This window comes from Pseudophryne corroboree, chromosome 6, assembly GCF_028390025.1.
Source record: "Pseudophryne corroboree isolate aPseCor3 chromosome 6, aPseCor3.hap2, whole genome shotgun sequence".
Lineage (NCBI taxonomy): Eukaryota > Metazoa > Chordata > Amphibia > Anura > Myobatrachidae > Pseudophryne > Pseudophryne corroboree.
In genome coordinates this window covers 691,671,839-691,698,052 of record NC_086449.1, presented here as the reverse complement: position 1 = coordinate 691,698,052, position 26,214 = coordinate 691,671,839, and the positions used below count along the sequence as shown (strand labels likewise).

Below are 26,214 nucleotides of genomic sequence, written 5' to 3'. Positions count from 1 at the left end.
CTCAGTTAGGTACTGTGCCCGGACGAGCGTACACAATAAGGAAGGATCTTGAATCCCGGGTAAGACTCATACCAGCCACACCAATCACACCGTACAACTTGTGATTTGAACCCAGTTAACAGTATGATAACAATGAAGTAGCCTCTAAAAAAGATGGCTCACAACAATAATAACCCGATTTTTTGTAACAATAACTATGTACAAGTAATGCAGACAATCCGCACTTGGGATGGGCGCCCAGCATCCACTACGGACTATGAGAAATAGATTTATCGGTAAGTAAAATCTTATTTTCTCTAACGTCCTAGTGGATGCTGGGGACTCCGTCAGGACCATGGGGATTATACCAAAGCTCCCAAACGGGCGGGAGAGTGCGGATGACTCTGCAGCACCGAATGAGAGAACTCCAGGTCCTCCTCAGCCAGGGTATCAAATTTGTAGAATTTAGCAAACGTGTTTGCCCCTGACCAAGTAGCTGCTCGGCAAAGTTGTAAAGCCGAGACCCCTCGGGCAGCCGCCCAAGATGAGCCCACCTTCCTTGTGGAATGGGCATTTACAGATTTTGGCTGTGGCAGGCCTGCCACAGAATGTGCAAGCTGAATTGTACTACAAATCCAACGAGCAATAGTCTGCTTAGAAGCAGGAGCACCCAGCTTTTTGGGTGCCTACAATATAAACAGCAAGTCAGACTTTCTGACTCCAGCCGTCCTGGAATTATATATATATATATATATTTTCAGGGCCCTGACAACGTCTAGCAACTTGGAGTCCTCCAAGTCCCTAGTAGCCGCAGGCACCACAATAGGTTGTTTCAGGTGAAACGCTGACACCACCTTAGGAAGAAACTGGGGACGAGTCCGCAGTTCTGCCCTGTCCGAATGGAAAATCAAATATGGGCTTTTGTAAGACAAAACCGCCAATTTTGACAATCGCCTGGCCGAGGCCAGGGCCAACAGCATGGTCACTTTCCATGTGAGATATTTAAAATCCACAGATTTGAGTGGTTCAAACCAATATGATTTGAGGAATCCCAACACTACGTTGAGATCCCACGGTGCCACTGGAGGCACACAAGGGCTGTATATGCAATACTCCCTTGACAAACGTCTGGACTTCAGGAACTGAAGCCAATTCTTTCTGGAAGAAAATCTATAGGGCCGAAACTTGAACCTTAATGGACCCCAATTTGAGGCTCATAGACACTCCTGTTTGCAGGAAGTGCAGAAATCGACCTAGTTGAAATTTTTTCGTGGGGCCCTCCTGGCCTCACCCACGCAACATATTTTTACCACATGTGGTGATAACGTTGTGCGGTCACCTCCTTCCTGGCTTTGACCAGGGTAGGTATGACCTCTTCCGGAATGCCTTTTCCCTTAGGATCCGGCGTTCAAACCGCCATGCCGTCAAACGCAGTCGCGGTAAGTCTTGGAACAGACAAGGTCCCTGCTGGAGCAGGTCCTTTCTTAAAGGCCGATGCCACGGTTCCTCTTGGAACAGACATGGTACTTGCTGAAAGCAAATCCCTTCTTAGCTCCCGAGGCCATTAGTCCTCTGTGAGCATCTCTTGAAGTTCCGGTTACCAAGTCCCTCTTGGCCAATCCGGAGCCACGAGTATAGTTCTTACTCCTCTATGTCTTATAATTCTCAATACCTTGGTTATGAGAAGCAGAGAAGGGAACACATACACCGACTGTTACACCCACGGTGTTACCAGGACGTCCACAGCTATCGCTTGAAGGTCTCGTGACCTGGCGCAATACCTGTCCCATTTTTTTTTTTTTTTTCGGGCGGGACGCCATCATGTCCACCTTTGGTCTTTCCCAACGGTTCACAATCATGCGGAAAACTTCCCGATGAAGTTCCCACTCTCCCGGGTGGAGGTCGTGCCTGCTGAGGAAGTCTGCTTCCCAGTCGTCCACTCCCGGAATGAACACTGCTGACAGTGCTATCACATGATTTTCCGCCTAGCGAAAAATCCTTGTAGTTTTGCCACTGCCCTCCTGCTTCTTGTGCCGCCCTTTCTGTTTACGTGGGCGACTGCCGTGATGTTATCCCACTGGATCAATACCGGCTGACCTTGAAGCAGAGGTCTTGCTAAGCTTAGAGCATTATAAATTTGCTCTTAGCTCCAGTATATTTATGTGGAGAGAATTCTCCAGACTTGATCACACTCCTTGTGTGACTGCTCCCCAGCCTCTCAGGCTGGCCTCCGTGGTCACGAGCATCCAATCCTGAATGCCGAATCTGCGGCCCTCTAGAAGATGAGCACTCTGTAATCACCACAGGAGAGACACCCTTGTCCTTGGATATAGGGTTATCCGCTGATGCATCTGAAGATGCGATCCGGACCATTTGTCCAGCAGATCCCACTGAAGAGTTCTTGCGTGAAATCTGCCGAATGGAAGCGCTTCGTAATAAGCCACCATTTTTACCAGGACTCTTGTGCAATGATGCACTGACACTTTTCCTGGTTTTAGGAGGATCCCGATTAGCTCGGATAACTCCCTGGCTTTCTCCTCTGGGAGAAACACCTTTTTCTGGACTGTGTCCAGAATCATCCCTAGGACCAGCAGACGTGTCGTCGGAACAACTGCGGTTTTGGAATATTTAGAATCCACCCGTGCTGTCGTAGAACTACTTGAGATAGTGCTACTCCGACCTCCAACTGTTCTCTGGACCTTGTTCTTATCAGGAGGTCGTCCATTTTCTTTGAAGACGAATCCTCATTTCGGTCATTACCTTGGTAAGGACCCGGGGTGCCTTGGACAATCCAACGGCATCGTCTGAAACTGATAGTGACAGTTCTGTACCACGAACCTGAGGTACCCTTGGTGAGAAAGGCAAATTTTGGGACATGGAGGTAAGCATCCCTGATGTCCCGGGACACCATATAGTCCCCTTCTTCCCGGTTCGCTATCACTGCTCTGAGTGACTGCATCTGGATTTGAACCTTTGTAAGTGTTCAAACATTTCAGATTTAGAATAGGTCTCACCTAGCCTTCTGGCTTCAGTACCACCATATAGTGTGGAATAATACCCCTTTCCTTGTTGTAGGAGGGGTAATTTTATTATCACCTGCTGGGAATACAGCTTGTGAATTGTTTTCAATACTGCCTCCCTGTCGGAGGGAGACATTGGTACAGCAGACTACAGGAACCTGCGAGGGGGAAACGTCTCGACATTCCAATCTGTACCCCTTGGATACTACTTGTAGGATCCAGGGGTCCTGTACGGTCCCAGCGTCATGCTGAGAACTTGGTAGAAGCGGTGGAGGGCTTCTGTTCCTGGGAATGGGCTGCCTGCTGCAGTCTTCTTCCCTTTCCTCTATCCCTGGGCAGATATGACTCTTATAGGGACGAAAGGACTGAGGCTGAAAAGACGGTGTCTTTTTCTGCAGAGATGTGACTTAGGGTAAAAAACGGTGGATTTTCCAGCAGTTGCCGTGGCCACCAGGTCCCATGGACCGACCCCAAATAATTCCTCCCCTTTATACGGCAATACATCTTTGTGCCGTTTGGAATCTGCATCACCTGACCACTGTCGTGTCCATAAACATCTTCTTGCAGATATGGACATCGCATTTACTCTTGATGCCAGAGTGCAAATATCCCTCTGCGCATCTCGCATATATAGAAATGCATCCTTTAAATGCTCTTATAGTCAATAAAATACTGTCCCTGTCAAGGGTATCAATATTTTTAGTCAGGGAATCCGACCAAGCCACCTCAGCTCTGCACATCCAGGCTGAGGCGATCGCTGGTCGCAGTATAACACCAGTATGTGTGTGTATACTTTTTAGGATATTTTCCAGCCTCCTATCAGCTGGCTCCTTAAGTACGGCCCTATCTGTAGATGGTACCGCCACTTGTTCTGATAAGCATGTGAGCGCCTTATCCACCCTAAGGGGTGTTTCCCAACGCGCCCTAACTTCTGGCGGGAAAGGGTATACCGCCAATAATTTTCTATCGGGGGAAACCCACGCATCTCACACACTTCATTTAATTTATCTGATTCAGGAAAAACTACAGGTAGATTTTTCACATCCCACATAATACCCTTTTTTGTGGTACTTGTAGTATCAGAAATATGTAACACCTCCTTCATTGCCCTTAACGTGTGGCCCTAAAGGAAAATACGTTTGTTTCTTCACCGTCGACACTGAAATCAGTGTCCGTGTCTGGGTCTGTGTCGACCGACTGAGGTAAATGGGCGTTTTACAGCCCCTGACGGTGTTTGAGACGCCTGGACAGGTACTAATTTGTTCGCCGGCCGTCTCATGTCGTCAACCGGCTTGCAGCGTGTTGACATTATCACGTAATTCCATAATTAAGCCATCCATTCCGGTGTCGACTCCCTAGAGAGTGACATCACCATTACAGGCAATTTGCTCCGCCTCCTCACCAACATTTTCCTCATACATGTCGACACACACGTACCGACATACAGCACACACATAGGGAATGCTCTGATAGAGGACAGGACCCACTAGCCCTTTGGGGAGACAGAGGGAGAGTTTGCCAGCACACACCAAAACGCTATAATTATACAGGGACAACCTTTATATAAGTGTTCCTCCCTTATAGCATTTTAATATATATTCATATCGCCAAATCAGTGCCCCCCCTCTCTGTTTTAACCCTGTTTCTGTAGTGCAGTGCAGGGGAGAGCATGGGAGCCTTCCCACCAGCATTTCTGTGAGGGAAAATGGCGCTGTGTGCTGAGGAGAATAGGCCCCGCCCCCTTTTCGGCGGGCTTCTTCTCCGGAGTCTGTGATATCTGGCAGGGGTTAAATACATCCATATAGCCTCAAGGGCTATATGTGATGTATTTTTCGCCATACAGGTATTATACATTGCTGCCCAGGGCGCCCCCCCCCCCGCGCCCTGCACCCTCCGTGACCGCTGTGTGAAGTGTGCTGACAACAATGGCGCACAGCTGCAGTGCTGTGCGCTACCTGATGAAGACTGAAAGTCTTCTGCCGCCTGGTTCCGGACCTCTTCAATCTTCAGCATCTGCAAGGGGGGTCGGCGGCGCGGCTCCGGGACGAACCCCAGGGCGAGACCTGTGTTCCGACTCCCTCTGGAGCTAATGGTGTCCAGTAGCCTAAGAAGCCAATCCATCCTGCACGCAGGTGAGTTCACTTCTCTCCCCTAAGTCCCTCGATGCAGTGAGCCTGTTGGCAGCAGGACTCACTGAAAATAAAGAACCTAAAAACTTTTTCTAAGCAACTCTTTAAGAGAGCCACCTAGATTGCACCCTTCTCGGCCGGGCACAAAAACCTAACTGAGGCTTGGAGGAGGGTCATAGGGGGAGGAGCCAGTACACACCATGTGATCCTAAAAGCTTGCTTTTGTGCCCTGTCTCCTGCGGAGCCGCTATTCCCCATGGTCCTGACGGAGTCCCCAGCATCCACTAGGACGTTAGAGAAATTTCCATTTCTAATGACATACATATGCATTTGCAGGGATTTCCCGGGATCAGTGTGAATGGGGCTGTCACGGGTCGATCCCAGGTCTAAGTGCAGTGTGAAAGGGGTTAATCCCGGGATGCGTCCGGGAACACATTCCCGGGTGTGACCTGGCTCTGTTAGTCTGAAAGGGGTATTATTGAGTCAGAATATTGCCGACAGCAACAGACGTAACCAGGCGATGTAGCCATTTTGGGTGCACGGCAAAGGTTATAGCGGGTGAGATAAGCCATACAAGGAGCAAGTGATATATGGGAAAACTATATGCACTGATTGCAAACCAGTTTGTGTGGTGGATGTCACAGAACGGCGTTTGCCCAGGAGCCAGTCTCTGTGTTGTGAAAAGTCACAGAATGGTGTCTGCCCCAGTCTATCTGCGTTAAAGGTCGCTTACCAGCATTTCCAGCAAGCTATGAGTGGTTCCAGAAGCTCACATGGGGGCTCAGCCAGAAGTGGATCCAGGGGGCCAAGAGCATGATAGGGAACTCAAAGCAGGCACAGTTCAGAGGCATCATGGGCATGGTGGGATTAGCAGTGGCCAGAGTCAGACAGCAGAGCCCAAATGGGCAAGATTGTGATAGGCAGGAGAGGGTCTACTGCTTTCACATCCCAGGAACAAGGTAGCGCCAGCATTAGAGATAGCATCAGCAGTCTGGGAACATTAGGGTCGGCACCAGACCCCAAGGTGGGCATTGGTAGCTCGGTTGGCTGTGTGGAATGCTGCAGCAGGCAGCAGTTCAGGTCAAATAGATTCTTCTAGCAGTTGCCCAGGGCGGATCTACCATTAGGCATCTTTAGGCAGCTGCCTAGGGTGCCAGGATCTGAGGAAAGGGTCACTGAGTCTGCATATCACAAAATTAAGGATGTCTGTAAAAGAAACATCCTTGTTGTGCTTAATGCAAGTGGTGGCTGTGGAACTTATATGTCACACTGAAGTGCTGGGAAGTGGGTACAGGTGGTGGTTGAGGGCAGTAGGCTGAAGTTTTGACTAAGGTGCCAAGAAACCTTGCAACAGCTCTGCAGCTGCCACTATCAGAAGGGCCTCATGGTCCCTCTGCTTCCTGGTTCAACCCGTAGTGCCTGCAGTGTTGGCAATCACTGCTGATCGGTCAGTCCAGCAGGACCCACCACCCTGCAGCTGTAGAGATTAGCAGCCATTGGGAAAACATTAAAAAGCAACCCTCACCTTCTGTGTGTCCACACAATGCTGCAGAGAGGAGCAGTTCTGGGAAAAGATAGTCTAAATGGCTGTGATGAGATTATTTATTTATTTATTTATTAACAGTTTCTTATATAGCGCAGCAAATTCCGTTGCGCTTTACAATTTGAAATAACAATAACAAACTGGGTGATAACAGTCATAGAGGTAGGAAGGCCCTGCTCGCAAGCTTACAATCTATAGGGAAATAGGCATATGTACACAAGGAAAGGTGCTATCTATTGCATAGAATGAGAAGACATGTGAGGATATGTGTGGACTGTACAAAGTGGATGTAATTTGATAGGAAGGTTTATGAAAGTTATGTGGGCGGTTCAGGAATTTGATACGCTTGCCTAAAGAGGTGAGTTTTGAGGGAACGCTTGAAGGTTTGGAGACTAGAGGAGAGTCTTATTGTGCGTGGTAGGGCATTCCACAGGGTGGGTGCAGCCCGATGAAAGTCCTGCAGTCGTGAGTGGGAGCGAGTAATGAGTGTGGATGAGAGACGCAGGTCTTGTGAAGAGCGCAGAGGTCGGGTTGGGAGATATTTTGTGATAAGCGAAGTGATGTACATTGGTGTAGTTTGGTTAATGGCCTTGTGTGTGAGTAAAAGTATTTTATATTGAATGCGGTAGAGTACAGGTAACCAATGGAGGGACTGACAGAGTGGATCTGCAGACGATGAACGTCTAGCGAGGAAGATAAGCCTCGCCGCTGCATTCAGAATGGATTGTAGTGGTGAGAGTCTTGTTTTGGGAAGACCAGTTAGGAGACTATTGCAATAATCAATGCGGGAGATAATGAGAGCGTGGATTAGAGTTTTAGCAGTGTCTTGTGTAAGGTATGGTCGTATTTTGGATATGTTTTTTAGATGCATGTAACATGATCTTGAGACAGATTGAATGTGGGGAACAAAGGACAGATCAGAGTCAAGGATGACACCTAGGCAGCGAGCTTGTGGGGTAGGGTAGATAGTAGAGTTTTCAACAGTGATAGAGATATCAGGTTGGTACCTACTATTGGCCGGTGGAAATATAATTAACTCTGTCTTTGAAATATTAAGTTTGAGGTGGCGAGATGTCTTCCAGGATGAGATGGCAGAAAGGCATTCAGTGACACGGTCCAGTACAGATAGGGACAAGTCAGGGGAGGATAGGTAGATTTGAGTATCATCTGAGTACAGATGATACTGAAAACCAAAAGAGCTGATTAGTTTACCAAGAGATGAGGTATAGATAGAGAAAAGCAGAGGACCCAAGACTGAGCCTTGCGGTACTCCAACTGAAAGAGGTAGCGAAGAGGAGGTAGATTCAGAGAAGCGAACACTGAAGGAGCGATTAGATAGGTACGATAGGAACCAAGAAAGGGCTGTGTCTTTAAGACCTAGGGATTGTAGTGTCTGTATGAGAAGAGAGTGGTCAACAGTGTCAAATGCAGCAGATAGATCTAAAAGAATAAGTAGTGAGTAGTGGCCTTTAGACTTCGTAGTGACCAAATCATTAACCACTTTAGTCAGTGCCGTCTCTGTGGAATGTTGGGAACGGAAGCCTGACTGAAGTGGGTCCAACAAAGTGTATGAGTTAAGAAAGTGTGTGAGTCGAGTGTAGGCAAGTCTCTCAAGTAGCTTAGAGAGACAAGGGAGCCGAGAGATAGGGCGGTAGTTTGAGAGAGCATTAGGGTCAGAATTTTGTTTTTTTAAAATGGGAGTAATCACTGCATGCTTGAAGAGTGAAGGAAAAATACCAGTAGAGAGAGAGAGATTACAGATGTTAGTTAAGGTAGGGATGAGCACCAGAGACAGAGCTTTACTTATTTGTGAGGGTAAAGGATCAAGAGGAGAGGTAGTAGAGAAGCAGGATGAGAAGAGTGATGATACTTCATCTTCATTTGTGGGATCAAATGAAGAAAGAGTGCCAGAGGGTTCAGGTACAGAACGGAGCAGGTCACTGGCTGCCGAAGAGCATACCATTTCATCTCGGATCTTATCAATCTTCTCCTTGAAGTAGGAAGCAAGATCCTGTGCCTTGATAGTGGCTGGTGGGGTAGGTGCGGGAGGATTCAGAAGTGATTTAAATGTATTAAAGAGTCGTTTGGGGTTAGAGGCTTGAGCAGAGATAAGAGTTTGGAAATATGTTTGTTTGGCAGTGTCCAGGGCATTTTTATAAGAATGGTAGACTGTCTTATATGTGAGGAAGTCACTTGAAATACGAGATTTACGCCACTGACGTTCAAGTTTTCGTGTGAGTTTTTGTAGTTGTCTTGTTGATTTGGAGTGCCATGGTTGACATCTAGGCCTACGTGGAGTGTGATGGGTAGCTGGAGCCACTTCATCAAGGGCTAGTTCTAGAGTCTTATTAAGGTGTGATACAGCCATCTCAGGAGAGGTGAATGCAGAAATAGGTGAAAGCAGTTGTTGGAGTGAAGTGGAAAGTTCTTGAAGATTAATTGTGTTAATATTTCTGCGAGTTTAAGGAAGATTGGAGAACTTCCGCAACACAGGGTTTGAATTAACAGAGGAAAGCATGCAGGTGATAAGGTTGTGATCTGATAGGGGGAAAGGAGTGTTAGTGAGTTCAGAGATGGAGCATAGTCTGGTGAATACTAGATCAAGGCAGTGACCCGCCTGATGAGTAGAGGAGTCAGTCCATTGGGAGAGGCCAAGAGAGGAGGTTAGAGAGAGTAGTTTGGAGGCATGCGCAGCAGATTTTGGACAATCAATAGCAATATTGAAATCACCCATGATAATGGTGGAGATGTCAGAGGATAGAAAGTGAGGGAGCCAGGCAGAAAAATCTTCCAAAAATTGTTTTGGATGCCCAGGTGGGCGGTAGATAGCTGCAACACGCAGAGAGAAAGGAGAGTAAACCCTAATGGAATGTACTTCAAATGATGTAAATGTGAGTGATGGAACCTGTGGTAGAACAGTATATGCAAAAGATTGGGAAAGTAAAAGTCCAACTCCTCCTCCTTTATGGTTATCGGGTCTGGAGGTGTGTGTAAAGTGGAGACCACCATGTGCCAGTGCTGCAGGGGAGGCTGTGTCAGATTGTGTGAGCCAGGTTTCTGTTATAGCCAGCAGATTGATGTTGTTAGATATGAAGAGGTCATGGATAGATGTTAATTTGTTACAAACAGAGCGTGCATTCCATAAGGCACATTTTAGTGATCTGGAGGGTGATGGAAGACATGTGATGTTTATGAGGTTAGCTGGATTTCTATGTTGCTGTGAATCAGGTGAATGCGAGTGATGCAAGTGGCTGGGTCCTGGATTTGGTGAAATGTCACCAGCTATCAGAAGCAGAAGAGAGAGATAAATGTGGGTGTCAGAGGTTTGTGAAAGTTTTTTATGGTAAGAGGTTGTAGATGTTATTGTCAATGAGTATAGGGAAGTAAAAAGCTCATGAGTGCTAATAAGAGGGGAGTGTAGAATTGAGGGGGCAATATGTACAGAGGGGTGAGTTGCTGGGAAACTGAATGATGCAATGGCCTTTATGAATACTCCATGAAGAGCAATGCAGAAAATCAATTTGTGGAACATAGTTAGTTTGAGCTGAAACCAGTGTTTTCTAGGCTGAGAGTGTAAGGTTTTACCTGTTCAAGTTAAAAGTTCAGGTGCCTATTTACTGGTGTTGTTCTGCTGTATGTTAACTGTGCATTATAGAGCAAAGTGACAAACAGGTATGTACAATCACATGTAAATCACAATGTATATAGTTGTCTACCAAATTGGTTGCATTTTGTTCTTAGAGGTCATGAGGATTTTAGTTGGTAAAATATTTACATACGCTGAAATACACAGATGATTGGGAATGAAAGGAAGGGACGATGTTTTCTGTTTTGTCGGTGGGTTGTTTCCGTCTGTTTTCGTCCTGGTAAGTCCTGGGTAAGTCTATATTGTAATCTTTTCATAACCCTTTTAAACAGCCCTTCTAATAAAGCCCTGTTCAGCTGGCTGTTGTTCAGCCAGGCATCTTTCCTTATGAATGGTAAGTATCCATGTGTCTCTAGTAATTGCAATCAAGGCCTAACATCCCACCCCCGTTTACAGAGCATGCCATAAAACTCAACTAAAACAAACACTAAGATAGCAGTTACCAACTATATAAAGCTGCAAGACAGTTTCATCCTAGAATACAATATAGCTTATGATATACAAATTGACAGTGTAGATTACCTAGTTATAATAACACTATCACTGATGCATATATATTCTGAGCAGATCCAAAATGCAAATGAGTGTAGATTACCTAGTTATAATAACACTATCACTGATGCATATATATTCTGAGCAGATCCAAAATGCAAATGAGTGTAGATTACCTGCAGAGAAAGGAGAGCAATTGTCATATTGGTCCGGCACAGCCCTTCAGTATATGGCAAACATACAGTCACTATGTAGAAGTCCTGGGTAAGTCTATATTGTAATATTTTCATAACCCTTTTAAAAAAAACCTTATAATAAAGCCCTGATGATCATTGATGGTCCAATATATCAATCATCAATGGTTGTATCGGTGTTTATAAAAGAATTTTTTTTTATGTGACACACCTGCAACACTCCCATAAAACTGTGCATCTCCGTTTGTCTAAATAGCCACCTCCCAGTCACCCCTCAGAAACGCCAAATACATTTCTGAGACGTGTCTTAATTGCTAATGTCGCACGAGGGGGACCTACAAAATATTATGCAGGCAGTTTAAATGTTTTATATATTTGAGTCCTATGGGAGAAAGTGCTATATTCTGTAAATAAAAGTACTTACTATTAGTATATATGTAATATAACGGTAAAGCAGGTGAAGTGTATTCGTACCTAGAGCTCGACCGTGTGTTGTCAGCTAAATCCACTTCTCCACGATTTTGAAGTCAGGAACTGTTCTTCGCATCACCTGTATAACTGAGGAGGAAGGACAAGGAGACCCCTGGGGGGACAAAACCCAAACACTGTGTATTGAAGGATCACCACACGAGACTGGTGACAACCATTTATTGAATGGGAAATACTAGTCACCGCAATAAATCAATTCTAGCTAGGATCAATTGCATAGATTACTCATTAGCAGTACTTTAGTTCCATTAATGTCTAAGACAGCAATCACAGGTTGCTAACTTGTAAGACACAGTAACAGTTTAGTCAAACAATCACATAAATCACGTACAACATCAAACGTTAAGGTATAATTACCAACTTCAAGTAGTTTAAGGCAAGACGTGTTGCGGTACTAAATTTGGCACAATGTCTAGACTGGGGTGGTGCTGTACGCCAAATAATAACATTCAGTTCCTGCACCGTGGTTTCCGTTTAGTATCAGTGTCTCAGATTAATAAAGCCTGCAAGACAATGGTGAACTCTTGAGATATGTAAACGGACACCAGGTAAGTATTTGTAGGAAGGCGTGCAGGGTGGGTAACTTTAAATATAACACAGCAACAATGAATAACAGTGTTAAAGGTATTTGTATCCACGAACAGGTAAGTCAGTTAGCAGAGTTATGTGATTAAAGTTCACATAGAATGTCATCCCAGGGAAACACGCAAGTAAGGCACTCTTAATTATAGAGAAGGCTTTGGTTCGGGTGACCACACAGTTACTAAGGAGTCTCTGGTCAAAGTCCATGGAAAATATAGTAAAGCTCTCTTAAATGCGTGGGGGACTATATTCTTGCAGAACTACACATTCCCTATCATGATCCCCTTTTTGGCTACTATATGTTTGTACAGTCTCTGAAAGGAGAATATTGAAGGACAAAGGTCTTTGCTCTCTTTATTCAGGGGGGACCCTGGTACAAGCAAATCCCACCACATGTGAGCTAACTGGGGGAAGGGATGAATGGGTACTTGCAACAACCATGGGTACCTGCAATTCTTTCCTCTGCTTGTCTCTGCTGTGAGCGGTGGGTGGCTGCAGTCACAGACTTCCCAGTGTGCTGGCTGCCAGTGTGGTGGCGTTTTCACCTCAGAGCGGCTGCTGGGGAGGGATTTCGACTCCGCTGATTCTCCTCTCAGTGGGGGCTGGCTACATCCCACTGCGGCCAGCCGTGTCTCTGCATCTGACGCGGTGGTGTTTACCCCTCACACCGCCATGCTCCTCATCTCTCTGGCTCCTCTTCTGGTGCAGTGGCAGTGAAGTCTCCTCCGCTCCTGCCAGCCGCGTGTCTCTCCTCTCAACGCCATGGTGGCGGCTCTCCCTCTTCTCCCACCTCACGTCACTCCAGCCAGGTCCTCCTCCTGCTTCTCGCGCCCTTGTCCATCCAATCCCCAGGGCTCCAGAGGTTCCCACTCTCCCTCCAGAGCGGCTGTATTCCCCTGGGTCCCAGTGTTGTTCATCTCAGCCCTCTCCATGGGCCGTTGCTAGGCAACCAAAGAAGGGAGTATTAACCCTGTCAGTGCCTATCCATAGCAACTTCACAGGCAGCATTAGCTGCAATTAGGGTGAAGCTGCAGCAAGGGTACCCCAAACGGGGGTACCACATATATACTATATATATATATATATATATATATATACAAACAGAAAGTGCACTCATAACTAACTTAAAAGGCACAATATTTACTTGAAAAATATGCTCACATACATATAAGTTTAAAAACATCAGCATGAATGAAAGCAGTAACTTAGCCGCTCAGTATCGGTAGTCCGTCTCACTTCCACGTCAACTCTAAACCCGGCGGGTGACGTCACAGCGTCCACGTCCTTAGACACACCCAATGTGTTTCGTCTAATCGGGACTGCATCAGGGGGTATACACACACATATATATATATATAGATGTAGCCACGATCTTCGTGGCTTAACTGCGGCAATATGTGTACACCAGGCTCACATAGTCGCACTCGCACCTGGCTGCGGCTGACTGCGGCCATTTCCGCTCAATACATTCTTAATGGGCGCAGATGCCACTAAGACGCACACTGTAGCTGGGTGTGCATGCGGCAGGCGCATTTACACCTAGATGTAGCCACAATGAGCGTGGCTACATCTGTATACTGTATACAATATGTATAATATACTGCTTTGTATGTGCTTTTTTTTAATACAGACAATTGCAAGACCTGAATTAATTTGTAACATTATTGCTTTGGAAACATAAAGTGAGTCACCACAATGAACAGGGCAGGTCACCATCTGGCTCTCAGGGCTATGTAGTTAAAGACTTGCACAGTTTCTGCATGACAAGCGTATAAAGAAAATCAAGCCATGTAAGGATACAGCTTTGTGTTAATTATACTAATTAAAATAGCATGATTAGCACTTTTCAAACAATTGACATAGATACAGGAAAAAGGAAGACATTTCAAAGACCAAGCGCTTAAAACATTTGTAAAGGTGGAATGTTTATCAAAGATTTTGAATTATGGCATAATATAAAATGTGTGAAATAAGGTACGTGGGTCATTTTTTTTTCTTTTTATAAATACAGTTATGGTTTATTTACATGGATACTAAACATTAAATAATAGTAATTATTAAAATAATTCTTAAATTCAGACAGTTACGGATTAAGTAATATTCTAAATTATCGATTAGGGCCCATCTTTACACTAATATAAAAAATGAAAACTCAATGTGGCCTTTTTATCATTAAATATTTGCTTAGTCCCCCCCCCCAAAAAAAAAATATTCCCTGATAAGTGCTCTCTTTGCATGATCATGGCTGCAAAAACAAATAGGAAAAAGGGGGGAAGGGAAGGAGAAATTGCTGCACTCCTGGATAGCTGCAAAAGGTATGTATAAGCAGATGTCACTCTATCTCCAATGGGGAATCTCAGACAATGAAAAAATATACAACCTTTTTTGCGCTTACTTAACGTTACACATTGGACTTATTATAGTCCAATGTGTAATGTTCTCAAAAAGTCCACAATTCTCAAATGTCCTTATTCCTACGTATGGGTGCTCACATCATAGAAAAAGGTAACAAATAAAATGGATCATTCTCCAATGGTACGCACCGTACTCAATGAGTGTGTGGATGTTGTCCATAAAGGCATCTTTCTCCAAGGATCTTCTGTGTCGTATGAACGTCGTCAAATGGTGTCTTCTCTCTGTCGATTCCCTCTCATATAAAATGAGAGAACCAATAGTGTAGTATTTCCAGAACTAAATGATGAATTATTGCACAAACAGGTAACCACCAACGTACCCAACTTACGTAGGTACGTATGATGATCCTCTTATAAAGGTATCTTTGGGGGGTGACTAGATAGTATAGGACACTGGTGTCAGAAAGCAATGCGTACCCCAACTCACATTTCCAAGGCTCTGGATATGCCCGTAAAGGTTTCTTTGGAATCCTTCTTCCTTAAAAGCTGACTTCGGTGGTCTGTACTTCTGGGTTATAGCCAGGCTGCTGCGAGTCTCCTCGTTATACCAGCACTGCCAGGTACAGGAGGGAGGGGAAGGAGCCAGATGGGAGCGCCCTACAGAAAGGTTTGACCTAGCAGTACGTTCACCCTAATCCTCCGCCATTTTCATGTTAATTTTTCCAAAAGGCTTCTGTAGAGAAAGGGAGTTTCCCTCATCATTTAGTTCTGGAAATACTACACGATTGGTTCTCTCGTTTTATATTTTGTATGAGAGGGAATCGACAGAGAGAAGACACCATTTGACGACCTTCATACGACACAGAAGATCCTTGGAGAAAGTTACCTTTATGGACAGCATCCACGCACTCATTAAGTGAGTACGGTGCGTACCATTGGAGAATGATCCATTTTATTCGTTACCTTTTTTGATGATGTGAGCACCCATACGTAGGAATAAGGACATCTGAGAATTGTGGACTTTTTGAGAACTTTACACATTAGACTATAATATTGATTGTTGTATGGTGTAACATTATTTTCTTTTTGGGTAAGCGCAAAAAAGGTTGTATATTTTTTCGATGTCTGCAAAAACAAATAGGTCGGGGAACTTATCCTGGATCCTACTGTACTGTATGTGTTTTTTCCCGAAAGATGGTAATTTTGCGGTTGTTAAAAAAGGGTTATAATTGGATTACCCGAAAATAACACTGGAAAAAAACGCAGTAAAAGCCTGTTTTTTTTGGGTGAAAAATTTTGGGGGCTAATCGAAATCTCCCCCATACTGTCCAAACATCAGATGGCGATACTGGTGGAAACATGGTCAAACATTGAGGTGCATAGTGTGATCAGCACATCAGCAGCTGAAATTAATTGCCATCTTGTTGAGGTATACGGTGATAATGTAATGTCACGGAAACAGGTTTGGGTATGTCTGGGAGGGTGTGTACTATCCGTGGAGGCGGGTGCTGTCAGCAGTGGCGGCTGTGATGTGGGGGTCGGTGCTATCGATGGAGGCTGTGAGATTGCAGCAGGGGCATCTGCACCTAGTCTCCCCTCAGCATCGGAGCATCTGTCATCCCTAGCCTTGGGACTAATGATCTTTTGTGCAATTAATGACTGACCAATATGTCTACAGAGGATCCTGCAGGGCTGACAGTGACAGTGAGGGGACATAACTAACAATGCATAACACTCCAAAATAAGCAATACCCCAACTGTACTCAAGCACAGTCCTGGCATAGAGTACAGCAGCACCCAACACAGTCCTGGCATAGAGTACAGCAGCACCCAACACAGTCCTGGCATAGAGTACAGCAGCACCCAACACAGTCCTGGCATAGAGTACAGCAGCACCCAACACAGTCCTGGCATAGAGTACAGCAGCACCCAACACAGTCCTGGCATGCAGGGGCGTAGCCAGAAATTTGTGGGCCCCATAGCAACATATTGAAGAGGACCCTGTCCCAATGCTTCTAGAGAGACACCTCTCCACAGCAGTTGTTCATTTTATGCCCCATAATATTGCCCTAGTTCACATTAGGTCACATTGTAGGACTCGCGGTACACATTATGCCACAGTGCGCCCAGTTCATATTATGTACAGTAACATTATAATGCCTCCAGATCCCACTGTGCCAATTTACAGTGCTGCTCCCAGTTTATATTATGCCACATTATTGTGCTTCCACTTCATATTGTGCCACATTACAGTGCCCACTTCTTATTATGCCACACTACAGTGCCTCCACTTCTTATTGTGCCACATGACAGTGCCCCACTTCATATTATGTAGCAGTATAATGCCCTTCAGCTCATTTTATACCACATTACAATGAGCAGGTCCAGGGGCATACATATATTGTATATATTGCAGGCCCCAAGGCAAAAGTTTGGAAGGACCCTTATATATCTACCAATGGTATAACACAAGTAACTGTGACAGGGAAGGTGGCCCCTCTCAGCTCTGGGCCCCATAGCAGCTGCACTCCCTGCACCTACGGTAGCTACATCCCTGTATATAATACATGTAACTGTGACAGGGAAGGTGGCCCTTCTCATCTCAGCTACACACCCATAGAGTGGGAATAGAACCTGTGGCGACAGCAGGTCGCCACCAAGCCCGTAAGGAGCTTGTTGCGCTCGCCCCCCGCCGGCATTCCGCTGTTGGGATACCGGCGGAGGTATGCTGACCAGCGGCCTCCTGACCGCCGGTCACGCATACCCAACCCTAAATATCTGCATGTAACCAGGGGTAAGTCAGTGCAGGGACTGCCCCCTTACTACGGCAAGGATACTAGAGCCCACCGGCTGGGACCTCTATTTGCATGCAGCCTCCAGTGTGCTCTGAGCAGGGAATCTGCCAGCCTCTGCGGGTATCTATCCTGCAGCAGGAATGAAACAGTAAGAGGTCCAGACACAGGGCCTAATTCTGAGTTGATCGCAGCAGGAATTTTGTTAGCAGTTGGGCAAAACCATGGCCCTCATTCCGAGTTGATCGCTCGCAAGCTGCTTTTAGCAGCAGTGCACACGCTAAGCCGCCGCCCTCTGGGAGTGTATCTTAGCTTAGCAGAATTGCGAACGAAAGATTCTCAAAATTGCGAATAGAAATTTCTTAGCAGTTTCTGAGTAGCTCGACACTTACTCTGCCACTGCGATCAGTTCAGTCAGTTTCGTTCCTGGTTTGACATCACAAACACACCCAGCGTTCGCCCAGACACTCCTCCGTTTCTCCAGCCACTCCCGCGTTTTTCCCAGAAACAGCAGCGTTTTTTCACACACACCCATAAAACGGTCAGTTTCCGCCCAGAAACACCCACTTCCTGTCAATCACACTCCGATCTCCAGAACGAAGAAAAACCTTGTAATGCCGTGAGTAAAATACCAAATTTCTTAGCAAATTTACTTGACGCAGCCGCAGTGCGAACATTGCGCATGCGCAGTTAGCGGAAAATCGCACCGATGCGAAGAAAAATAACGAGCGAACAACTCGGAATGAGGGCCTATGTGCACTGCGGGGGGGGGGGGGGCCAGATATAACATGTGCAGAGAGAGTTAGATTTGGGTGGGGTGTGTTCAAACTGAAATCTAAATTGTAGCGTAAAAATAAAGCAGCCACTATTTACCCTGCACAGAAATAATATAGCCCACCCAAATCAAACTCTCTCTGCACATGTTATACCTGTCACCACTGCACTGCACTGAACATGGTTTTGCCCAACTGCTAACAAATTTACTGCTGCGATCAACTCTGAATTAGGCCCACAGTCCCGACTTTCATGCATGTGCAGCCCACCCCAGGGACTGATGCATATAGCAGCCCGCTTACTGCTGCTTTAGCTACTGTATATGGGAATGCTGTAACTTGTAGTCCCCCTACACTACAGCTTGCTCATCAATGCTAGATCAGGTTACACAGCTCTCACCTCCCCCTTGCCGTACCCAGTGCTTGGACTCCCTGACAGCTTCTCGGACTCCCTGCTGGCTCCAGGCTCTGGGGCTACATCTCCCCGCTGCTGCCCGCTGGGCTGTGAAGGTGTTCAGAGTGATCAGCTTTTCACGTGCCACCTTATCCACGCTCTGTGCAGCTGCTTGGGCCTCCAGCCTGGGACTTTTATATTATTTTTATTTATTTATTTATTAATTTCCTTTAAATTACCGATTTCACATGCTGAACTGATACCAGGAATGAAAAAATATGTCCCTGTAGATTTCTTTAAGATATGACATGACAGGTTTGTTCAGAGCAACTATTTACGTACATTATCTCAGTACATAGGGGGTAATTCAGACTTGATCTTAGATGTGCTAAATTTAGCACATCTACGATCACTTTCAGAGACATGCAGGAGTGACGCCCAGCACAGGGCTAGTCCATCCCGCATGTCTGGCTCTGCCCCCCACCCCCCGCACACACAAGTACAAAGGCATCGCACGGCGGAAATGCTTTTGTACCTGTAGAGTCGCACTCTACCAGAGCAGCTCCTGCGTGCTGGCAGGGAGCTTCCCTGTCGCTCTCTGGGTCGCAGCGGCTGTGTGTGATGTCACGCAGCTGCCGCGGCCCGCCCCTTACATGGTCCGCACCCCCAAAATGGCGGCCCAATGCCGCCATCCCGCCCCCTCCCGCCCAGCGAATGCCTCTGCCTGTCAATAAGGTAGAGGCGATCGCTGGGCTGAAATGCTGATCGCATCTCTGGCATGCGCCGGCGCACTGCGGCACCTGCTCATGCGCAGTTCAGACCAGATCGCCCACTGTACGAAAACACACAGCAGCGAACAGGTCTGAATTAGCCCTATAAATCTATGGGTACCATGGACCTAAAGCAAAACTCACAGGTCAATGTATGTGCATCTATCTTCTAATCATTAGGATGTTCTGTAATGACTTTAAATCCAATGTTACTGACCTAGAAATGTCTTGCTGAGTAACTGCTCATCTACATTGATCTACACTCAGCATGTATCTTGCATGGTGGAAAAAAATACTGCTTCATTTTTAAACATTTCCATAAGTTACTAATGTCTGGGACGATAACATCAGAGCAAACGGCCTAATTCTGATATTTTTCTTGTAATACTGGTCATAACCTAAGGGGAAGCAAACGCATCAAAGGAAGCCTGTTACGCCACATTTAACTAGTTAGAATAATAATGATGAATACTGTATCTGAGCACAAGACTGCGGTTGCAGCATCATAAATATTTAACTAGAGACTTAAGATGCTAAAAAAAATAAGAATTTACTTACCGATAATTCTATTTCTCGGAGTCCGTAGTGGATGCTGGGGTTCCTGAAAGGACCATGGGGAATAGCGGCTCCGCAGGAGACAGGGCACAAAAGTAAAGCTTTCCGATCAGGTGGTGTGCACTGGCTCCTCCCCCTATGACCCTCCTCCAAGCCAGTTAGATACTGTGCCCGGACGAGCGTACACAATAAGGGAGGAATTTTGAATCCCGGGTACGACTCATACCAGCCACACCAATCACACCGTACAACTTGTGATCTAAACCCAGTTAACAGTATGATAACAGCGGAGCCTCTGAAAAGATGGCTCACAACAATAATAACCCGATTTTTGTAACTATGTACAAGTATTGCAGATAATCCGCACTTGGGATGGGCGCCCAGCATCCACTACGGACTCCGAGAAATAGAATTATCGGTAAGTAAATTCTTATTTTCTCTATCGTCCTAGTGGATGCTGGGGTTCCTGAAAGGACCATGGGGATTATACCAAAGCTCCCAAACGGGCGGGAGAGTGCGGATGACTCTGCAGCACCGAATGAGAGAACTCCAGGTCCTCCTTAGCCAGGGTATCAAATTTGTAGAATTTAGCAAACGTGTTTGCCCCTGACCAAGTAGCTGCTCGGCAAAGTTGTAAAGCCGAGACCCCTCGGGCAGCCGCCCAAGATGAGCCCACCTTCCTTGTGGAATGGGCATTTACATATTTTGGCTGTGGCAGGCCTGCCACAGAATGTGCAAGCTGAATTGTATTACACATCCAACTAGCAATAGTCTGCTTAGAAGCAAGAGCACCCAGTTTGTTGGGTGCATACAGGATAACAGCAAGTCAGTTTTCCTGACTCCAGCCGTCCTGGAACATATTTTCAGGGCCCTGACAACATCTAGCAACTTGGAGTCCTCCAAGTCCCTAGTAGGTGCAAGGCACCACAATAAGCTGGTTCAGGTGAAACACTGACACCATCTTAGGGAGAGAACTGGGGACGAGTCCGCAGCTCTGCCCTGTCCGAATGGACAAACAGATATGGGCTTTTTTGAGAAAAAACCACCAATTTGACACTCGCCTGGTCCAGGCCAGGGCCAAGAGCATGGTCACTTTTCATGTGAGATGCTTCAAATCCACAGATTTGACTGGTTTTAAACCAATGTGATTTGAGGAATCCCAGAACTACGTTGAGATCCCACAGTGCCACTGGAGGCACAAAAGGGGGTTGTATATGCAATACTCCCTTGACAAACTTCTGGACTTCAGGAACTGAAGCCAATTCTTTCTGGAAGAAAATCGACAGGGCCGAAATTTGAACCTTAATGGACCCCAATTTGAGGCCCATAGACACTCCTGTTTGCAGGAAATGCAGGAAACGACCGAGTTGAAATTTCTTTGTGGGGCCTTCCTGGCCTCACACCACGCAACATATTTTCGCCACATGTGGTGATAATGTTGTGTGGTCACCTCCTTTCTGGCTTTGACCAGGGTAGGAATGACCTCTTCCGGAATGCCTTTTTCCCTTAGGATCCGGCTTTCCACCGCCATGCCGACAAACGCAGCTGCGGTAAGTCTTGGAACAGACATGGTACTTGCTGAAGCAAATCCCTTCTTAGCGGCAGAGGCCATAAGACCTCTGTAAGCATCTCTTGAAGTTCCGGGTACCAAGTCCTTCTTGGCCAATCCGGAGCCATGAGTATAGTTCTTACTCCTCTACGTCTTATAATTCTCAGCACCTTAGGTATGAGAAGCAGAGGAGGGAACACATACACCGACTGGTACACCCACGGTGTTACCAGAACGTCCACAGCTATTGCCTGAGGGTCTCTTGACCTGGCGCAATACCTGTCCCGTTTTTTGTTCAGACGGGACGCCATCATGTCCACCTTTGGTATTTCCCAACGGTTTACAATCATGTGGAAAAAACTTCCCGATGAAGTTTCCACTCTCCCGGGTGGAAGTCGTGCCTGCTGAGGAAGTCTGCTTCCCAGTTTCCATTCCCGGGATGAAACACTGCTGACAGTGCTATCACATGATTTTCCGCCCAGCGAAAAGTCCTTGCAGTTTTTGCCATTGCCCTCCTGCTTCTTGTGTCGCCCTGTCTGTTTACGTGGGCGACTGCCGTGATGTTTTTCCCACTGGATCAATACCGGCTGACCTTGAAGCAGAGGTCTTGCTAAGCTTAGAGCATTATAAATTTACCCTTAGCTCCAGTATATTTATGTGGAGAAAAGTCTCCAGACTTGATCACACTCCCTGGAAATTTTTTCCTTGTGTGACTGCTCCCCAGCCTCTCGGGCTGGGCTCCGTGGTCACCAGCATCCAATCCTGAATGCCGAATCTGCGGCCCTCTAGAAGATGAGCACTCTATAACCACCACAGGAGAGACACCCTTGTCCTTGGATACAGGGTTATCCGCTGATGCATCTGAAGATGCGATCCGGACCATTTGTCCAGCAGATCCCACTGAAAAGTTCTTGCGTGAAATCTGCCGAATGGAATTGCTTCGTAGGAAGCCACCATTTTTACCAGGACCCTTGTGCAATGATGCACTGTTTTTAGGAGGTTCCTGACTAGCTCGGATAACTCCCTGGCTTTCTCTTCCGGGAGAAACACCTTTTTCTGGACTGTGTCCAGAATCATCCCTAAGCACAGCAGACGTGTCGTCGGGATCAGCTGCGATTTTGGAATATTTAGAATCCACCCGTGCTGTTGTAGCAGTATCCGAGATAGTGCTACTCCGACCTCCAACTGTTCCCTGGACTATGCCCTTATCAGGAGATCGTCCAAGTAAGGGATAATTAAGACGCCTTTTCTTCGAAGAAGAATCATCATTTCGGCCATTACCTTGGTAAAGACCCGGGGTGCCGTGGACAATCCAAACGGCAGCGTCTGAAACTGATAGTGACAGTTCTGCACCACGAACCTGAGGTACCCTTAGTGAGAAGGGCAAATTTGGGACATAGAGGTAAGCATCCCTGATGTCCCGGGACACTATATAGTCCCCTTCTTCCTGGTTCGTTATCACTGCTCTGAGTGACTCCATCTTGATTTGAACCTTTGTAAGTGTTCAAAAAAATTTTTAGAATAAGTCTCACCTAGCCTTCTGGCTTCAGTACCACAATATAGTGTGGAATAATACCCCTTTTCTTGTAGTAGGAGGGGTAATTTAATTATCACCTGCTGGGAATACAGCTTGTGAAATTTTTTCCCATACTGCCTCCTTGTCGGAGGGAGACCTTGGTAAAGCAGACTTCAGGAGCCTGCGAAGGGGAAACGTCTCGACATTCCAATCTGTACCCCTGGGATACTACTTGTAGGATCCAGGGGTCCTGTACGGTCTCAGCGCCATGCTGAGAACTTGTCAGAAGCGGTGGAACGCTTCTGTTCCTGGGAATGGGCTGCCTGCTGCAGTCTTCTTCCCTTTCCTCTATCCCTGGGCAGATATGATCTTATAGGGACGAAAAGACTGAGGCTGAAAAGACGGTGTCTTTTTCTGCAGAGATGTGACTTAGGGTAAAAACGGCGGATTTTTCAGCAGTTGCCGTGGCCACCAGGTCCGATGGACCGACCCCAAATAACTCCTCTTCCTTTATACGGCAATACACCTTTGTGCCGTTTGGAATCTGCATCACCTGACCACTGTCGTGTCCATAACATCTTCTGGCAGATATGGACATCGCATTTACTCTTGATGCCAGAGTGCAAATATCCCTCTGTGCATCTCGCATATATAGAAATGCATCCTTTAAATGCTCTATAGTCAATAAAATACTGTCCCTGTCAAGGGTATCAATATTTTTAGTCAGGGAATCCGACCAAGCCACCCCAGCTCTGCACATCCAGGCTGAGGCGATCGCTGGTCGCAGTATAACACCAGTATGTGTGTATATACTTTTTATGATATTTTCCAGCCTCCTGTCAGCTGGTCCTTGAGGACGGCCCTATCTATAGACGGTACCGCCACTTGTTTTGATAAGCGTGTGAGCGCCTTATCCACCCTAAGGGGTGTTTCCCAACGCGCCCTAACTTCTGGCGGGAAAGGGTATACCGCCCATAATTTTCTATCGGGGGGAACCCACGCATCATCACACACTTTATTTAATTTATCTGATTCAGGAAAAACTACGGTAGTTTTTTCACATCCCACATAATACCCTCTTTTGTGGTACTTGTAGTATCAGAAATATGAAACACCTCCTTCATTGCCTTTAACGTGTGGCCCTAATAAGGAATACGTTTGTTTATTCACCGTCGACACTGGATTCAGTGTCCCTGTCTGTGTCTGTGTCGACCGACTAAAGTACACGGGCGTTTTAAAAACCCCTGACGGTGTTTCTGAGACGTCTGGACCAGTACTAATTGTTTGTCGGCCGTCTCATGTCGTCAACCGACCTTGCAGCGTGTTGACATGATCACGTAATTCCCTAAATAAGCCATCCATTCCGGTGTCGACTCCCTAGAGAGTGACATCACCATTACAGGCAATTGCTCCGCCTCCTCACCAACATCGTCCTCATACATGTCGACACAAACGTACCGACACACAGCACACACACAGGGAATGCTCTGATAGAGGACAGGACCCACCAGCCCTTTGGAGAGACAGAGGGAGAGTTTACCAGCACACACCAAAAACGCTATAATTATATAGGGACAACCTTATATAAGTGTTTTCCCTTATAGCATCTTTTTTATATATTTCTAACGCCAATTTAGTGCCCCCCCTCTCTGTTTTAACCCTGTTTCTGTAGTGCAGTGCAGGGGAGAGCCTGGGAGCCTTCCCTCCAGCCTTTCTGTGAGGGAAAATGGCGCTGTGTGCTGAGGAGATAGGCCCCGCCCCTTTTTCGGCGGCCTCGTCTCCCGCTCTTAACGGATTCTGGCAGGGGTTAAATATCTCCATATAGCCTCCGGAGGCTATATGTGAGGTATTTTTAGCCAAAATAGGTATTCATTTGCCTCCCAGGGCGCCCCCCTCCCAGCGCCCTGCACCCTCAGTGACTGCCGTGTGAAGTGTGCTGAGAGGAAAATGGCGCACAGCTGCAGTGCTGTGCGCTACCTTTAGAAGACTGAGGAGTCTTCTGCCGCCGATTCTGGACCTCTTCTTACTTCAGCATCTGCAAGGGGGCCGGCGGCAAGGCTCCGGTGACCATCCAGGCTGTACCTGTGATCGTCCCTCTGGAGCTGATGTCCAGTAGCCAAGAAGCCAATCCATCCTGCACGCAGGTGAGTTCACTTCTTCTCCCCTAAGTCCCTCGTTGCAGTGATCCTGTTGCCAGCAGGACTCACCGTAAAATAAAAAGCCTAAGCTAAACTTTTCTAAGCAGCTCTTTAGGAGAGCCACCTAGATTGCACCCTTCTCGGCCGGGCACAAAAATCTAACTGGCTTGGAGGAGGGTCATAGGGGGAGGAGCCAGTGCACACCACCTGATCGGAAAGCTTTACTTTTGTGCCCTGTCTCCTGCAGAGCCGCTATTCCCCATGATCCTTTCAGGAACCCCAGCATCCACTAGGACGATAGAGAAAATGGTTTAATGGCCTAATAAAAGTATGGGCCCCATACAGTATGGCCCTGTTCATTTTTGAGATTCTTATTTTACCTTGTTAATACAAGTGACTGGAGGCCGCAGGAGCATCAGAAGCTAAGGTCCAGGTTTTAGTACAGAAAAGCATTGTAGGAAACACGTTAGGAAGGGATAAAAACTATAGATCTACAATGTCTAGGTCGACAGTCAATAAGTCGACAAGATATGGTCGATATGCATTAGGTCTACATTGACAAAAGGTCGACATCGACATAAGATTGACATATGAAAGGTCAACACTGGAAAAGGTCAACAGGTACAAAAGGTCGACAGGTGCAGATGGTCGACATGGTAATGGTTTACACACACATGGTTGACATGTTTTTTTCATCATTTTTAATTTTTTCCATCCCTGATTATCCATGTCACAAATCATAACCTTTAGTAACCTTGCCGAAGCGCGTCGTGCGGCCGCGTTTCTACAAATGGTGGTCCCAGATGAGAAAACTATCAACGCTAACCCCAAAAATGCAAAGGAAAAAAAAAGTGTTGACCTTTTTGTGTTGACTATTTTTATGTGGACCTTTTGAACCTGTCAACCTTGTCTAGTGTCGCCCTTTCATATGTCGTGCATTTTGTCCATGTTGACCTTTTGTATGTCGACCAAGTGACTGTAGACATAATAACTGTAGATCTTGTATACCACATTCTGTTAGTAACTACTAAAACATAAAGTACTGCATACTACCTCTGCAGTATGGTGGCCAATCCCAGGATCGGAATCAGGGGGATCCCAGGATTTAGGCCACAAATTGTCTGTGATTCAATCTCGGGATTGGGGTTCCAATCCCAGGGATTTTGGGATTCGGAAACACCTTTGTGTTTTCAATTCCAGACAGCACGGAGCGTCCTCAGGAGGCTCAGACGCAGCCCGACTCCCCCTGCTCCCGGCTGTGTACACCGGCTGGCGATGTGCGGCTGTCTGTGCAGCGTG

General features: G+C 46.5%; 2 long non-coding RNA genes across 3 annotated transcripts in view; one reads left to right on the top strand and one right to left on the bottom strand.

Moving 5' to 3' along the window:
- Window positions 1–26,214, bottom strand: part of LOC134933245 (uncharacterized) — a 446,291-nt gene that overhangs the window by 13,823 nt on the left and 406,254 nt on the right. The gene's annotated exons all lie outside the window — the stretch shown is intronic.
- The window catches only part of LOC134933246 (uncharacterized), a 259,257-nt gene that overhangs the window by 72,503 nt on the left and 160,540 nt on the right, over window positions 1–26,214 (top strand). The window lies entirely within an intron of this gene.